A 16264-nucleotide genomic window follows, 5' to 3' on the forward strand; every position below is an offset into this window, starting at 1 on the left:
ATTAGATTTTACCTCTTGATGTGAGGGGCAGCATGTGCAAATACGTAGGGAAGAAATTGATGGAAGCCATCTTTGCAGACAAGTAGGTGGTGGTTCTATGACTTCTATACCTAATGCAAACTGGCTGACTCCTTTTCATGAATGACAAATTAAATATTCAGACAGAATTTTATGATGATGGTACTTCCCAATTGCCAGGTAACCTCTGAATTTCCTCACTCTCAGCAATACTCAATCCATATACCACTCAGTCTAATATCACATGATCGCTCTTTCTATTATGCCAGACTTATTGACCCCAAACCATCACTTTTGGTTCCTAGTGTTTCTAACATCCTCCTTATAAACTGAGTGGCCTATGTCCAGGAATACAACCTACATTCTCTACACCAAATTGACAACAGGCAAATCTCCAGGCAATTTTATGGTCTTGCACTCCTCAAACACAAGCTCAAGTTGGCTTCTTTTTATTTCTCCAGCACAGCAAGATTCAATAGTTCCTTTAGCCCCCAAACCACTGCTAGCGAGAGTTGAATAAATGAAGGGTGACATGAGTTTTCAGGTCCCTCTAAAAAGTAGTGTACCCTTCCTCTTACACAGATATCTCCCTAAAACTTTGTCCTTCCTCCACATTTAATTTCCCTGCACCTTGAAGAAACATTTGATTGAGTGAAAAATCTTTGTTCAGCTCCCTTTTTGTTTCCCATCTCAAGGAAAATAACGTCTCAATTCCTAAACCCAGCCTAATGATAAAAAGAAAACCATCCCAACTTCTGACATTTGTCACCTCAATATATTGTCAAATTAAGTCTGCAAAGGCCCTAGAAAAGAATGTCTATTCCCACGTACACCAGATACCTAATAGATGCAAGGGGAATAGTGGTCCCTAGGCAGAGAGGATTTAAATAAGATCCGTTAACATTCCAGAATAAATCTCCAAAGCAGATTTTGATGAACAGATTTCCACACAATCTGGATTTTCAGAAGTTCTTGAGATAGAACTCTGCCCATGATATGCTGATTCTTAAAATTTAACAATATGGATAAATACGTTCAGCCTCAAGAAATAAATGCTGAATGTGACCACCATCAGGTTCTTTACAAGCAGAAATCTTGACTGAGATTTGGACTGACGACAGATGGTATCTCCACTCAGGCCTTGACCCAAGTGAGAGGAGATATTGAAAGAACCTTAAGAGCCCAGGAGACTTGAGGCTGTGTTACCATCTTATTACAAAGTCTTAATCTGTACAAATTGAATCATAAACATATGATTTCATAAAGAACTTAGTAAAATCTTATAGGCAGGGACTATTCCTTTCCATAAGGATACACAAAAGAATGTAAAGCTTGAACACATATTTTAAATCCAGAATGCAATATCAAAACAACTAACACAAAGAAGACATTCTTGAGCTTTTTCCTAGAGTTGGGTCTCTTCTTCAGGATAAGGATATCTAAACCCAAACTCCAAAATTATCTACTTATCCCAACACACAGTTTAACGTCTACATTATAATCTGTACTAACAAGATTTTACTATTCCATTGTACTCATTAGCTTAACTTGACTATTCCAGGACACTTCTGTCCAGGCAAATAACTGGATTTTTCAATATGCGACTTTTTCCAGACTTGCAAATTTCCCTTCGACCCTTCATTAGAAGTATCAGCAGATGCTTTGGGTCTTCAGAACTTTTGAATCCTTACCTCAAAATCTTTGCCTTGCTATTTCTAGCAATCCTAAACTGTTATATCATTATTTTCCCCCAATCTTAATTAATCCCTTTGATGGAAGGCACACCTTAAACCAAACTTCTTATTCTCAACAAAATTGATACTGCCTTTTCCCCCTGAGAACTACAGAACTCTATGGAGGTGGTTGATGTGGGAAACAAAGGCAGAAGAAAATTATTAAGTTTCTTCACTACTTGCAGTCCACTGACAAGTCCTTGAAACAAGCAGAGTGACATTCCTCTAGGGACTCAACTTCCTTGATGTTAATACTTTGCTAAGGGCAAAAGGCAACCTTAGCCCAACCCCCAGGATACTACAAGTCTACTTTAACGCATAAAAATATAAAAATTTCTTTAGAAATTTTCTTTATCTCTAAATCCCCCAAGATACAAGTTGGCAATCATCCCCCAGCTTATGGCCCACCCATACAGATCTGAAGGATCTCGTTTCTAAGTTTTTATTAGATGGTAATAAGTGACTTTCTCCCAACAATAGCTAACCCCCTCAAGGTCCTGGATACCTTGCTTCTAAAATTCCATAGAGACTTACACTATTCCTAACCCCCTTCTAACTTGAAATTATATAATGGGACACTCCTCATGACCTCGGTGCAACTCTTCCTGCCCATGGGTTCTGTCCACGTACTTTAATAAAACCACCTTTCTGCACTAAAGATGTCTCAAGAATTCTCTCTTGGCTTGTTGGCTCTGAACCTTAATGTTCTTTCCCTTACATCAGTGGTGCTCTTCTTCATCAAGGTAAGGAACTCATTCATTCTCCTTTATCAACAGATTGTGTGGGTGATGTTCTTTGGAGTTAATGTTCAATGAAGAATAGTGCTCAGACCACTGAAAACTAACCTGTCAAAGTAAAGAGGAGTGAATTTGGTGTGGGCATGCAAATATAGCATCAAAAGTCAAAAATGTGGTTACTATTTCCTCCTTTATTTCAGCCCTATAAATGATGTGTTCAAAGGTATCCTATACTTCCTGAAATATGGAGATCAGATCCTGGCTTTGGGGACGCTACTTAGAACCTCCCAAATCCTCTGGCTTTTGCAGAGGCAGTGTCTGGGAAGCCATCTTCCCTAGTGTTTGCAGGTCATTGCAGACACACACACACACGCGCGCACACGCATGGACACACACACAGAGATAAAAAAGGGAGACAGGCAAGCATAGGTTGTCCCTATTCTTGCCCCTTATTCACCTTGAAACAAGACATAGAACTTGGCATAACTTAAAAACAGATCTAACCCCTTAATATATTAAAACATCAATATTTTACAGGGGAGATGGGGAGATGGGGAAGAAAATGTGTAACATGTAGCACAAACAATAAAATTCTTGCTGGACATATCTGGTCTTTCATCTTCAAAGCTCTTAAAATGAGCAAAACCCCATTATCTCTCCTCTTTTCCCTTCCAATTAATATAAATCCTTCCTATAACATAGGGCAATCTACCCCTTCCTATCTTTTAGCAAAACAATAGTCTGAATAAACTAAAACTGCCTTCACTTGGGAAGCAGTGTGGGGGACAATCTACTGTTAACTCAAAGGAGAGCCAAAGGGAAGGTCTCATCTCAGAAGATGTTCTGAGATCATCATCAGAAGAGTTTAGCACAGAATATTCTTCAATTTCACATATATCTTCTGTTTATAACTATATTCAAGTTGCCAAACCTCTGCAATGGAACTTTGACTAAATCCAAATCATATGTATGCTGAAAACTGAAGCAACATTCTAGCAGAGAAAGAAGTTTTTAATCAAGGAGAAATAGCAGGAGGCTATGGACAAATATTCAGTGACCTGGAAAATTAAAATGAGGATTAATTTCAACCAACAACCTGATATGTGTGTGTGTGTGTGAGAGAGAGAGAGAGAGAAAGAGATTTTAAATACTGAAAAACCAAGTATCTTCGCACCAGCTTCTAAGGTAATTTGCTTGTTCATTTGTTCTGCCACATGAGAAATGGCTGGATCTGGTTTGCATTTAAGGTATAAACTGAACACTAAGTAAAGATAATAATATATATGTATATTATATATTATATATATATGCACTGTGACATCCAATTGATATTTAAAAGGTTTCATATTTTTGTTGTGTCTCTAAATCTCTATGTTATTTAAATGAGAAAGATCACTAGAGCCTACAACAATTTGGGAAGTGGGGAAAGGCCATTCGGTGGAAGGGATAGATCACTGGACTTAGAGAAGTGATACAGTGTAATATCAGCACTTTCATTGTGGACGTTTGGTCGATCTCACCCCCAATTAAAACATTGGGATTTTTTTCTTTTTCCCAGCAAACTGAAGAGGTTGAATTAAAACAAAGTGTAGCCCCGTTCTGCCTATGGACACTCCTGGTTTGTAATTATTCTAGAAAAAGTGGCCGTGGCCAAAATTCACATCGGTTTCATACAAATGTGTAATCACAGTGTTTGAGATGCATTGATGTAGGAGTGGCTTAGCAATAATTTGGTTGGTTTTCTGTTATTGTTCCTGCTGCTATTGCTGCTGTCGTTCTGGGAAAGCAAATTTTCTTTGCTGATCGGCACTGTTCTGAGGTGTGTGCATCAAATAATAGGCAGTTTTCAAGCCTCTTTGGCAGATGCAATTACATGCACGCAGACACCCACACAAATAAGCCTGATGAAGTCAGACATCTGTTTTCCTACACAAGCTGCTCTCATCCCACTAGTACCTCATGATCTTCTTTTTTTCTACAAGAGACTGAGAAATGAGGAGTTCTCAGGAATTAGTCCTGAATCAGTCCTCCACCCGGCCAGCCAACTACATGGACAAAGGCAGACACAGAGACGCGGGATGACCAGAGGAAGCAGAGTTGAAGAGAACAGTGCCAGGCCAATCAGCTGGGAGGGAGGAACTTCTGGCCATGAGCTCCCAAACTTACCCTAAAAATCTGAGCTCTGCTTTTATGCCTCAGAGTGTCATTTTATCTAATGTCAGAAGACTTACAACTTTAAAGAAAGGTGAAGGAGTCTCTATGGTCAGCTTCTACAGCAATGAAGAGAAAGAAAAGAACCCCAAACCATGAATTCCAAGAGAGGCTGACCATGGAAGAAGTAACTGACCATGAGAAAATAAAACTTGCAGACAGAGCATTAACCCTTCACTCTTCACACTCAGTTTTGTTACCCTTAAAATGGCAGTTCAGGGGGCACCTGGGTGCTGCAGTCATTTAAGCATCTGGCTCTTGATTTTGGCTCAGGTCATGATCTAAGGCTCCTGGGATCCAGTCCCCTGATGGGCTCCCTGTTGAACACAGCATCTGCTTGAAATTCTCTCCCTCTACTACTCCCCACACAAACCCCCCACCCCGCCACGCATGTGGGCGCACACGCTCACGCGCGCGCACACACACACACACACACACACACACACATGCTCTTTCTCTCTCTCAAAACAACAAGAAAACCAGCAACTCAGGGGCTGTCCTGGTCTTAGGGCTCTGGCCATTCCCTTGGAAGAGGTGGGGAGCGGAAGGCAGTTTGGATGAGATTATGATCACACAGTCTGCAACAATGGGGACCAAAAGAGGCCTGTTAATACAAGGGTTAGGTTATGGTTTGACCTAATACTAATTTCTTCCATTTCATAATTATGCTTACTGTTATAAACCAAATTGAAAATAAATATTCTTTTTTGGTATATTTGATTTATATACTGTTAATATATTTCTATCAGTAAATTATATGCAATTGTGCCCCAATACTTAATTAATGCATTTATCCCTTTGATGGGTTTTGAAGGTCCCCAAATGGAAATTTTGCTGCTTTTCTTCTCTTTCTCTCTTACATAACCAAATATTGGCTGTGATTATATAAATCATTACACACAAATTTTTTTTTTGGCTGTGACAATATTTACTATCATTGGAAAAATTACATTGGCTGCATACTATATGATCAGCTGACAGTAAATATCTATTTAAAGAATGTATAAAAGATAATTTGATATAAATGGATGATTCACAAATGGTTTCCATATGAACCCCTGTAGCATAAGCCTCCTAGTGTGTGATTTTAATACATTCATTTATTCAACAGGTTTATACTATGTTTTGAGTACTGCAATAGGTATTAGTTAGAATAAACAGAAGTGATAAACCCCCAAGTATCATGATGTATGATAACTATTGCTTAACAGTTAAAAAATAAACAACAACAACAACAAAAAGAAAGAAAGAAAGAAAAAGAAACAAGCCCCAAATGGAATCACTTGCCCCTAATAATAGCAAGCCCAGATTTAATTACAGTTTCAACCTAGCCCAGGACTATGACCTTCTAACAGTCTATCTGAATTTCCTGATGAACAAGTGAGGTAATCTGCATGATAAAAACCCTGCCATCCCCCTCCCCCCAAAACAAGGTGTCCTGCCTGAAACTATATCTTCTTTTCTTTTGCTGATAACCTCTTTGCCTTCCACCCCCTTCCCATAAAAACTTCCAGGTGTACAACTTGTCAGAACTCCTTTCCACAGGCTAGATGGTATGCTGCCCATTCATGAATTGAAGAAAGGCAATTAGGTCTTTGAATTTTCTCAGTTTAATTGTGTTTTTTAATAATACTAACGTTAATTATATAAATCATTACACACAAATAAATATGTAATCTTAATTTTTGCTATGTGCATAATTGTCATCCAACATTCAGTATGAACCAACTCTTAACTGAGTGCATTTCAGATGTCAAACTCTGAGAAAACAAATGGAATAAAATTCAGACCAGCCTTTGAGAATCCAAATACCCACCTGGAGACAGAGAACCACATATTTGCATTGTTTGAAAACACAGTAGAAGTAAACAGACCAAAAAAAAACTGAAGCTGCTCTCTAAAAACACTGGTGATAATTGATTTCTGAGAAACTAGGCATTTACCATACCATCTATCTTATCAGATATTCTTAATTTTCTATATTTCACACTTCTTGAGTGAAATATAAGAATTGTTAGAGAATCTATGAATACAGTACCAAATAAATTGTGAAGGTACTAAGTACTAAGAAAGTACTAAGTGAAGGTACTTAGTACTAAGTACTAAGGGCATGACATCAGTTATGGGAAGGAACTGAAGGCTGGAGTGTGATAAAGGAAAGGATGTACAATTTGGCAAAAAATGATACAGTTACTCTATCTGGATAGAGTCGTACAGTCAATGGAGCAGAAAAGAGGAAGCCATATTCTAAATTTGAGGCTCAGCATGTGAAAAGGACCTGAGGCTGGACTTTGAGAGGTATGATTTAGAATGCCCTCAATCAAGGGCTTCAAGTTTACAAAAAAGAAGAACTACAGCTGAAGCTGGAAATAGATTGGGACTCCCTTGTGAAGGGTCCCCCAACTTTGTGACTATTTAAATAGTGCAGAATAATTGAGGATTGGAGGACATTGATTCTAATCAGTATTTCCTTTTTTTTTTTTTTTTTTTAGATTTTATTTATTTATTTGTCAGAGAAAGAGAGAGAGAGCACAAGCAGGGGGAGCAGCAGGCAGAGGGAGAAGCAGGTTCTCCACTGAGCAAGGACCCCCTGATCTGGGAATCGATCCCAGGACCCCTGGATCATGATCTATGCCCAAAGCCGTTACTCAACTGACTGAGTCACCCAGGTGACCCCTAATTAGTATTTCTTTAAATGATCCTAGCAATAAAGAATGAAAAAGATTGGAAGTATAGGGTGAGCAGAGTCTGGGTCCACTTCTAGATACTGCAAGATAGTTCAATTGCTCTGAGTTAACACGAGGGAAACACAATAGAGGTTGACAAAGAAGGAAAAATGTGATAGCTGTGACTCTGACACAACTGATAAGAAATACTAACTATTTACATAGGGTGGTGATGTGGGAAATAGTCAACGATGACTTCAGTACGTGGGGCTTGAATAACAGGGACCATGCCATAATCTTGAAGGTCTCAAACACAGTTCAGAGAATCAGGCAAGCTGGAAGAAAGAGAATGAGTTCATTTTTAAGTATATTTTGAGTGTGAAGCTATAGCACTGATGTCCAGGGATGCAGTATATTGGCACTCACAAAAGAAGTGAGAGTAATATAGTTAGATTTGAAAGAATACTATCATGTTTTGGTAATTTGATAATTAAGCTCTTTTTTTTTAACAACTTTTATCTTTGTATCCCATAGCATTTAACACATTTCTTGAATCATGTTAGAAATTTAATAAATGATTGCCTAGTGAAAAAAACATTAATAGATAAGTGAACTTTCAAAGGAAGAGTGTGTAGACTTTTATGAGTAGAAGATTGAAAATTGGTTTCTGGTGGAGGTATATATATGAGGGTAGGGACCAGCTCAGGAGCCCAGGAGAAGTACATCAAAAGATGGTAGGAGTGTAAAGAGAGGGTAGTGCTAAGGAATATAAGGGAGTAGAGAATTCTAAAGAAAAAAAGTGAAAAATAAATTAGAACTCTGCAGAGATCAAAGAAAAAGAGAATAGAATATAGATCATAGCTTTTGGCCTCAAGGAGCCTTTTGTGGCCATGTTAAAAGCTAGTGATTTTAATGAGAGAAAAGGAGTGGAAGTTGATTGTAAAAGAGTCAGAGAATGAGTAAATTCTGAGGATGCAGAGATGGCCAGTAGGAAGCCTGCTGGATTCAGGAGTGTAGGGCTGGAAGAAGAAAGAGAAAGCTCCAGAGAGTATGAGGGTTGAGGAAAAATACTTATAAAAGCGGAGCACATTTCAGAAAGAAAGCAGACACTGTTTCCACTCCTGAATTTGTGTAAAACTAGTGATTTTCTCTCTTATTATACCATATATTCCATTGCATTTCCAGCACTAGTTATTAAAGAAAACAGCTTTAGGCACCTATAGGTGAATGCACTAACTTTATTTTTGCTAATTCTTCTATTGACTCTGTAATCTGCTTGAAGTGTTAAACTGCTTTGCTCTAATTCCATGGGATGAATTACACAGAAAGAGGGTAGATTGATTAGTTAAAGAAAGAGAAAGACCTGGAAAACTGAATAACAAGCACTTTTTAAAAAAAATCAACAATATTTGGTTAGCTATAATTGATGCTTCCTATTGCGATAGATCTTGAAATCCTGCCTTATGAATTTGAATGGGATTAGTGGAATTGGGAAGGGTCACTTACGGCTTTGCCTCATTAACTGTGATTTAGGAAGAAGAGGTACGATGGACAAATCCTAAGCACTTTACCAATGGCCATATAAAGCAAATACCAGTTCTCACACTGACATTTTATAATTTTTCCCTGATATGTGTGTGATTTGTGTGTGTGTGGATAATATTTGTATATAGTGAAGACATGTTGAAAATTGCAATACTCTTCTTAATTTTTTTTTTTCACTTTATGTACTATTTTGTGTAGACGAAGAACTTGATCAAAAGTACTGAGCTGGTTGGTTGAAGTTACATTTTTTTTCACCAGAATATAAAGTTCTTTGAAGAAAGGAATTAAAGAACTTTACAGAAGCAGACATTTGTTGACTTCAGCTTTAAGTCTGAAGTTCCTAAGCAGGTTCAGTTAAACTAGGAAGTACTCTTTGAAACAATAATAATAATATAAAATACCTTATGGCACTTTATAATTTAGTCAATTCTATGGTTACATTAATTTCATGATCCACAAAATGAAAATGAAGCTTAAGTGATTAAAATGCACTTTAAGCTTGGGCAGAGCATTGAGGAAATACAGAACAACACAATTATCTACCCCGACTATGCAACTTTCTGTATTTATTAAAAATTTACTACTAAGGGTGCCTGGCTGGCTTAGTCAGTTAAGCTGCCAACTCTTGATTTCAGTCCATGTCATGATCTCGGGTCGTGAGATCTGGCCCTGGGACAGGTTCCACACTGCGTGTGGAATCTGCTTGAGATTCTCATCCCTATTCCTTGACCCCTGCCCCCACTCACACTCTTTCTTTAAAAAAAAAAAAAATACTTCTAAGGAAGTGAAATGAATACTCTTATTTGATTAGCTCTTCTTCATCTGCAAGAGTGTGGAAAAGATATTAAAATAAGTAGAGGGATTCAAGAGATAGTGAAAAAAACTTCCTAAACTGAAAAATAAAGTCAAGTCTTATGTTTAAATATTTATCAATGGCTAAAAGTTGTCTGTACATTTCTATTAGGCTCCTACTTCGAGATGGTGAGTCAAACTGTGGAAAGGAATGATCAGGCAATAACTATCACTCTGACAGTGTGGAAATGAGGTCTAAATCTCCGGAAAACACTACACTCACATTCTACATTTGTGTGATGGACTCCCACGAACCTTGCAACAAACAGTTGCAAGTTTGCAAAAGTGTCTTTAACATCAACTCTGTGGGATGGGGATTTCTTAACCATCTTTTAAGCAGAAACAGATACTAAGAGGGGTCCTGTGACTTTCCCAGGGCCACACACAGAGTGAGTGGTAGAAATAGATTTCCTATTTAGGCTAGGTGGCTCCCAGGCCAAGGCTCTGAGAAGGTAGCCTCGGGTGGTGGGCTGCGAAGGGACCACACAGCATAAGGGTATGAATTCAAGCCTCTCTTCCTCCACCTGATGGGTGACCTAGCATGTGGCATGCTTTCCTGCAAGTGTTGCTAAGGTATTTCAAGTTTCTTTGCTTTAAGGTTTTAGTGAGTCTTAAATGAGATAATGTTTGTAAAAGTGGCTTTGAGTATTAAAATTCTACTGAAATGTTAAGAGTTGAGGGGAGGAGCAAGGTGGCACAGGAGTAGGAGATCTAAATATCATCAGGGTCCAGGAGTTCAGCTAGATGGTCATCAAACCACTCTGAACACCTACAAACTCAACAGGAGATAGAAGAGAAGAGCAGCAATCCAAGGAACAGAAAAGTGACCACTTTCTAGAAGGTAGGACATGCACAGAAGTGAATCCGAGGCAACATTCAGGAAGATAGACTATGGGGGGATGGGCCGGCTCCCAGTAAGCGGTGGAGCAGCAGAGCACAAAATTCGAACTTTTAGAAGTCTGCTCCACTGAAGGACATCACTCCAGAGGCTAAAGGCCGGGGGAGGGGGGGGTTGGTGTGTGCAGCCCTCGCATGGACAGTGTGGTCTCAGGACCTGCAGGCTCACAAAAAGACCAGGGGTGTCTGAGTGTGGCAGAGCTCTCAGGTGTCATAGCGGGGAAGCCAGCTACAGAGACAGAGCCAAGGAATGAGCTCTCAGCTTGGGGTTACCTTAAACAGTGATCTAAGTCATAGTTGGACCCCTGTTCTTCGAGCAGGGACCCTACAATTGGCAGATCTGGAGAGACACCCGTCCCTTCCTCCTCCAGGATGAGTGGCATGGGAGCACACTGTAGGAATCGGCTGTTTGGAGACTCCAAACAGGACTGTGCGCCAGAGTTAGAAACGCTCAGTCACAGGCCAGGTGAGCACAGAGTTCGACCGGAGACCAGGGAGAGGGGAGGGACTGATCACTTTTCTCTGAGGCCACTTGGAGGAGTGGGGCCCCAAGCTCTCAGCAGCTACTGGGCCTGAGATTAAGAAGCCACCATTTTCATTCCTGCCCTCCAGAGATCTATGGAAAGCATTCAGGGAACAAAAGCTCCAGAGAGCAAAACTGAGCAGAGTGCTTAGCCTGGCCCCTAGCAAGGGCAGTGCAATGCCACCTCGGGCAAAGACATTTGAGAATCACTGCAACAGGCAGATCAGCAAGAACATCTGGCCAAGACCAAGTTCACTGATCAATGAGAACTGCAGAACTTCAGAGTGAGGGGAATGCAATACATAAAATTCATGACTTTTCCCCCCAGGATTCTTTAGTCTTTCAAAGTTAAATTTTCTTAATTTTATTTTTTCTTTTTCTATTTTAAAATTTTTCCTCTTTCCTATTTTTTAAACAATTTTATCTTATCAATACCTTTTTAAAAACCTTTTCAAATTTTCATTGTTATAGTCATATTCTAAACCTTCATTGTATTTAACCTTATTTTTTGTATATATATAGGTTTTTCTCTCTTTAAAATTTTGGGATACAGTTTCTTCTAACAGATCAAAATATATCCTAAATCTAGTGCATGGTTTTGCTCTAGTCTCCAATCTGGTCACATTCTTTCCTCTTTTCTTTTTCTTTTTTCAACCAAGTTCTTATCTTACCAATTCCTTTTTTAGAATCTTTTTAAATTTTCATCTTTACAGTCATATTCCATCCCTTCATCATGTTTACCCTTATTTTCATATAGATATAAGTTTTTCTTTCTTTAAAATTTTGGGAGGCAGTTTCTTCTAACAGACCAAAATACACCCAAAATCAAGTGTGTGGCTCTGTTCTATTCACCAGTATATATATATTCTATTCACCAGTCTCTCTCTCTCTCTCTATATATATATATATATATATGTATATACACACACACATATATATACTCTATGACCCAGTAATCACACTATTGGGTATTTACCCTACAGACACAAATATAGGGATCCAAAGGGGCATGTGCACCCAAATGTTTATAGCAGCAATGTCCACAATAGCCAAACTTTGGAAAGAGCCTAGATGTCCATCAACAGATGAATGGATAAAGAAGATGTGGTATATACAGCCAGTGGAATACTATGCAGCCATCACAAAACCTCAAAATCTTGCCATTTGCAACAATGTGCATGGAACTAGAGGATATGCTGAGAGAAATAAATCAATCAGAGGAAAACAATTACCATATGATCTCTCTGGTATGAGGAATTTGAGAGGCATGGTGAAGGGTTGTTGGGAGGAAGGGAGGGCAAAATGAAGCAAAATGGGATCAGGAGGGAGACAAAGCATAAGACACTCTTAGTCTCATGAAAAAAACAGAGTTGCTGGGGGGTAGAGGAGTAGGGATAGAATGGCTGGGTTTTGGACATTGGGGAAGGTGTGTGCTATGGTGAGTGCTGTGAATTGTGTAAGACTGATGATTCACAGACCTGTACTCCTGAAGCAAATAATGCATTATATGTTTTTAAAAAGGGGGGGGGGAGAAGAAGAAGAGATGTTAAGATTTATAATGTATTTGCCAAAGGGATGCTGAGCTGATATTTGGAACGGCCTTGTGGGAACCCTGCCGATGAGGGAAAAAGGGCCTTTAAAGCAGTCCTGATCACAAATGCAAATCCTTCTGGCAAATGTGGCAGATCCTGGAAACGACACATCCTCACACTTTTTATGCCTCTAATGTCTCTGTCACTGAGGAAGTTGAGCAGCAGTTGCCATTGCTTTATCATTATTATCTTTATTCTCAGATTATCGATGAAGAAACCAGGAACAAGATCACGTGAGTGAGTGAATGAGTATGGTAAGTTTGCCTGGCCCATAGAAAATGCTCAGATGGTGCCATTGCTGCTGCTACTGTTTTGATGCTCTTCAAATGTATGAAATGGTAGCTCCTCAAAGATAATCTCCAGGTCTGAGTAGGTTCCTTTTTATCTCAATGGACGGTGTGGAAGAAAAGTCTTTGTTTTGGCAATGGGATTCATTGAGTAAGCAGAATTAATCACATGGGATATAATAAAGAGACAATAGCAGTATTTTAAAATGTTGACTGCAATATCTGATGCTAGGAAATTAAGTTGCCTGTAAGTTCTAAAACTGGATGTTTGAGGTACAGCATCTGCAAAGCGTTGTTCTTTTATTCTTTGTCAACCTGTTATAATTGCTTAAGGAAGAAAGGTAATTCTGATAATAGTTATCTTGTCATGGCCAGAACCAGACATTTCCCTGAAATTTTATTCTACTATTTTTGGAGTAGTAAAATCATAATTTATATTAGCTAAGCTCTTACTGTATGCCAGATATCACAGATGCTCTTTGCAAGCGTTAACTTGTTGGAATCTTGCAAAACTCCATGAAATTGGCATTGTATAGATTTATGGATGAATTTAGCACACAGCTGGTTATGAATCCAAGTAGTTTAACTCTAAGTTGGAGCTCTTACAAAACTATGCTATTCTCCCTCCCAAAACACTATTGAAATATTAGCTGAATTAGTGGGACAGGGACTTAATGGATCCTCTTCTAGGCTTTGCTTGTCAAGCCACTAGAGGCTAGGGCAAACAGTAAGTTACAGATAAATATTGCTTTGGTGTAGGACAATCAGGATGATGAGGACACTTAAGTCCACATCACATAGAAGCATTTGAAGTGATATTTATTCAGTCCAATAATATGCATGAGTGGTCAACAAATGTTGAAAGTACTGTCAAATAGAAGGGAAATTAGGAATACATTCTTAAGGGACACTTTAAGTGCTGTTCAGTAGCAGTTACTCTGAGATAGTAACAGCACTGGATATATGCTGGGATAGTCTTTAGAACAAACTGGCTGTGTTTAAAGATCATTTCTTCATCTTATGACTTTAAGGTCTCTTCCAGAATTTCGTTTCTGAGATTTTAAAAAATAAACAAGTTGACCTTAAAACTCCATGATGAGGGTTGAAATAAACAAGGGGTGTGTTCATGGACCTCCCCTGCCCCAAATCAACTAACAGAATTATGTGCCAGTGACCATGTTTGCTTCCTATTTCTACCCCTCTATAAGGGCAAGGATGTTACTATCTTACAAGAGAAGACAAGTCAGTCCACGTAAGAGGAGGTAAACGAGGGCACCTGGGTGGTGTAGTAGGTGGAGTGTAGGACTCCTAGTTTCAGCTCAAGTGGTGATCTCCAGGATCCTCACATTGAGCCCAGCATAGGGCTCCATGTTCATCACAGAGTCTGCTTGGGACTCTTTCCCCTCCCCACCCCTAAAAATGAATGCATGAATGAATGAGCAAATCTTTTAAGGGAAAAAAAAAAGCAGGCAAGCCATGAGAATGTGAAGGCGGTACCAGCACTAGAGGTGGGAGAGAATTGAAAAAACTCATATTAAGAATTGTTCAGAGCATTGATAGGGAAATGGTTTGACACAAGTTTCTGTGACCAAAATTAATATAAGAATTCCCTCTGAAAAGGAGGGCCACCTGTACCCCAATGGTGTTCATAGCAGCAATGGCTACAGTCACCAAACTATGGAAAGAACAAAGATGCCCTTCGATGGATTAATGGATAAAGAAGATATAGTCCATATATACAATGGAGTATTGTGCTTCCATTAGAAAGGATGAAAACCCAACTTTTGCATCAACATGGATGGGACTGGAAAGGATTATGCTGAGTGAAATAAGTCAAGCAGAGAGAGTTAAGTATCATATAGTTTCACTTACTTATGGAGCATAAGGAATAACATGGAGGATATTAGGAGAAGGAAAGGAAAAGTGAATTGGGGGAAATCAGAGAGGGAAACAAACCATGAGAGACTGTGGACTCTGAGAAACAAACTGAGGGTTTGGGGCAGATAAGAGCTGGGGTGAGTCTGATGTTGGATATTATAAAGAGCATGTATTGCATGGAGACCTCAGTGTGGTACATAAACAATGAATTTTGAAACTCTGAAAAAAAATTAAACTAAATTAAATTTTTTAAAAAAAAGAAGTCCCTTTGATAACTTTTGAGAAGCAAAAGCAAAAAAAATTGTATGTTTTTTACTTTTCAGAGGTAAATATTAGGTTTCTTAAGAATAAGATTATTCTGGGGGCGCCTGGGTGGCTCAGTGGGTTAAGCCGCTGCCTTCAGCTCAGGTCATGATCTCAGGGTCCTGGGATCGAGTCCCACATTGGGCTCTCTGCTCAGCAGGGAGCCTGCTTCCTCCTCTCTCTCTCTCTGCCTGCCTCTCTGCCTACTTGTGATCTCTCTCTGTCAAATAAATAAATAAAATCTTAAAAAAAAAAAAAAAAAGAATAAGATTATTCTGGAACCGAATCATCTTTCTCTTTTCCTGGGGTACTACGCTGAAGAACTACCATACAGGATTTGGGATTTCAGCTCCATCGCCTAGCTATACCCTATCAGAATGAAAGCTGTCACTGTAAATGTGAGGAACAAGTATAATTTCATCTCAATGGCTAAGCTGTTGGAGCAATGGAACAGATGAGGAAGGGTCCATCAAACCAGGGATTACACAAAAGTGTTGAAGAGTTCTCCAGCTGATATCCAAGTAATCTGAGTATTATGCTTAGTGTTTGGAAAAAGATTTTATTTAGTTCTTAAAATTTTAACCAGATATGCAAACTTCTGCAATATGTTCTCTAACTTAAGCAAGACTTAGCAAAGTACCTTATAAAGCATGAACTGTATGGCTAGTTCTTGTGGTCTGTGTTGTTTTATTTTTCCTCCAAATTTCTTTGGATACTAAAGGATGGCACATGGATATCCTGAGAGGATTTTATCTATTTTATCTGTATAAGACTTTTGCTTTGCTTTCATGATCAACATCAGATAATCTATTGGACTCTGGAATGAGGAGGACACAGGTTACTAGTAAATTTGAAGTTAAGACATCAGTGATAGATAGCATACCAAGAGCTGAAACGTGATCTTGGCACCTGTTAATACTCTTCATTGTGCTATTAACAAATATACTCCTCCTCCCTTCCACACCTGTGGATTGAAATCTACTCTGCAAAACACTGGGTTTTGCCAAGTGTCTTACTCTGTG

Source organism: Mustela nivalis (genome assembly GCF_964662115.1).
Source record: "Mustela nivalis genome assembly, chromosome: 2".
In the NCBI taxonomy this organism is placed as follows: Eukaryota; Metazoa; Chordata; class Mammalia; order Carnivora; family Mustelidae; genus Mustela; species Mustela nivalis.